Genomic DNA, 2,738 nt, shown 5'->3' on the forward strand with positions numbered 1-2,738 from the left:
CTTGTTCCCTGCCAATCTCCAAAATAGGTGCTCAGTAAGTTCCTTAATCAGAACATAGACATGACTAGTTAGCACATTTTTCACATGGGAGCACAAAATATTCCCTTCTGAAAACATTAAGCTTTATTAATTGATACGAAATGTAAAGACTGGAAGGCAGAATCTGCTGACACAGAATTGTATCCAACATTAGTGTGAAGGGAGTATTCTCAGTTTCCACAGTTGGAAATCAGACATGGAGAGTTCAGAGGGAGATGTGGCCCCAGAAACAAAGGGAAGAACTATCACATTTTTAATCCTTTGCTGGTCCTAAGTATGTGAATTCTGGGTATGTGAAGTTCATGTCTCTCTGTATCTATAAATGTATATGTACATGTGTATATGTGGATATATATGTATGTATATGTATGTGATGGATGGGTCAGTGTGGGTGGGTCTGTATGTATGACAGAGACAAAGAGATAAAAATAAAAGAAACTAGGGAAGAAAAGACAGCAGGAAATGGAAGGGGAAATGGAGAAGGTTAGTGCATATGGTCAAAATATATGATATACTAGAAAAACACAGCTTTTAAGAAAATTGTGTACAATGGATTTACATCAATAACAATATTTTAAGAGTCAGCAAGATGGATCAGATGGCAAAGACATTTGCCACCAAGCCTGATGAAAAACCTGATTTTGATCCTCAGAACCCAAGTTACAAAGAGACAATCAAGTCCAAGTGTCCTCTGACCTCCACAACTATGCCATGTCACTTGTGCACCTAGAAACATACACACATAGACACAGACAGAGGTAATTAATTAAATAATTGTAATAAAATTTAAAAGAATTTATGGAAAAGAAAAAATAGAAGAAATGGGTACCAGTAAGAAAGTAAGAAAGCACTCCAGAATCTATAAAAAGCTGGAAACACTCTTTCTACAGCCTCCAACAGAAATAGAGTTTGTCATCATCATCACTTCAGCCCATGGACTCTTATGATGGACACCAGAACTCCAGAACTATAAAAAGATAATTTCCTCATAGTCAAGCAATAGAGTTTGGGTTATAGGTTACAGAAAGAATAGAAAAATAATACTGAGTTCTCCATTGCATTTTCATATAAAGGTTTTTCATATAAAAAAAAACATAGGAGACATTGAACCCATCATATTTTGCTGGTCTCAGCAAACATTTTCATCAATGTTTCAGGCTCACTGACTCTCAGCCAAAAGGAGGAAATGGAAGTGCACAGGTGCAGGGCTGTGTGGGGTAGGCAGCTGCTGAGACTCTTAGAGGAGGTTTTTTTTGGAGGCTGAAGCACTGTGGGAGGAGTATTATAAAACTGCTGACAGTAATAATCTGTCAGGTCTTCAGCCTGGACACTGCTGATAGTGAGAGTGAAATCTGTCCCAGACCCACTGCCTATGAAGCGATCAGGGACCCCAGTGTCCTGAGTGGATGCTAAGTAGATCAGCAGTTTAGGAGCCTGCCCTGTTTTTTGCTGGTACCAGGCTAAGGCATTCTTCTGGAGGAAGCTTGAATAAAGACTCTGACTGGACTTGCAGCTGATGGTGACCTTCTCTCCCAGTGACACAGCCACGGAGGATGGAGACTGGGTCATCACGATGTCGGCACAGGCACCTGAAATCAGGAAAACAAGTGATCATGCATAATAAAAAAACACAGAATTTAATACACATGAAATTTGTCATTTAGTGTCCTTGTAATGCCATATTGTCAGAGTATTATTGCATAAAAATATTACATCCTGGCAGACATTGTAAATTTTTTATATACAAAAAAATGACTCTAAAAAGATTATAATACTTATCAATTTCTTACCAGACACACAAAGGAGCAGGGACATGAGGAACTGCTTCTGTGACTCCATTTTGCTCTCCCTGCCTGTCTAACACTGCTCAGTATTAAATATCTGACTGTAAAGATATGGTTTATAAATTCTGAGTAGCTGGCCTGGCTGGAGGGGCCCATGCAAACCAGTCAGGAAATACAAAGGCAGATGCCTGGGCAGTGTGTGTGACAGTGGCTGGTGTCAATCAACAGGCAAATATACCATCACAAAGAGCATGAGAAATCACTAAAAGATATTGGCTTATAGCTCTCCAACAGAAATCTACTAGGATCTCTAATAATAGAAGCTTTGGTTAAAAATCCAAGACATATTCAAATCGGGTGACTTGTGCAGAAACAGTAGGAGAGCTATCTCAATTTGACAGTCCTAGGGAAATGATGTGTTCAAAACATTACAACAACAAATTAGGAAACAGAGTAAGAAAACATGCAATAAAGGAAAGGAAGTAGAGAAGGAAAAAAGAGGAAAGCCAAAAAATAAGAGAATTAATCCTAATTATTTTCATTTCTCCCATCTCCAAAACAACTCTTACAGTAAGGACAAGGAATAGTACCTTGGACATTTGGGTTCCAGTTTCTGGGCCAAACATTGAAGACAGATATAAAGAGAAGCTCATAATTGCTCTGGGGACATTAAATTAAACCTGAGATCAGAGGAACTTTAATCTCAAAGCAAAGTTAAACCCAACAGAAACTAACACATATCCTCCCTACAACTTCAGGTCAAAAAGACAATTCTACATTGGGGGAATGGAGAGGAACAAAGAAAAAAGATTTCTTCAAGAATTCATCAAAGACATACTTTGCCAAGAGTATTTATTCCAGAAATGCATATTCTAGGATAATTTAGATTAGCAGTATTAAAACTGGGTTAATGCT

The 2,738-nt window shown here is 38.2% G+C and overlaps 1 pseudogene across 1 annotated transcript; it reads right to left on the reverse strand.

The window, feature by feature from the left end:
* Positions 1 to 1,152: 1,152 nt before the first annotated feature.
* Positions 1,153 to 1,913, reverse strand: LOC143272227 (immunoglobulin kappa variable 4-1 pseudogene; annotated as a pseudogene). The gene is made up of 2 exons (XR_013049643.1): positions 1,830 to 1,913; positions 1,153 to 1,628 (listed from the first exon to the last, which is right to left on the reverse strand). The product of XR_013049643.1 is annotated as an immunoglobulin kappa variable 4-1 pseudogene (transcript).
* Between the last annotated feature and the right edge of the window lie 825 nt (positions 1,914 to 2,738).

The sequence above is a fragment of the Peromyscus maniculatus genome, chromosome 3 (assembly GCF_049852395.1).
Source record: "Peromyscus maniculatus bairdii isolate BWxNUB_F1_BW_parent chromosome 3, HU_Pman_BW_mat_3.1, whole genome shotgun sequence".
In the NCBI taxonomy this organism is placed as follows: Eukaryota; Metazoa; Chordata; class Mammalia; order Rodentia; family Cricetidae; genus Peromyscus; species Peromyscus maniculatus.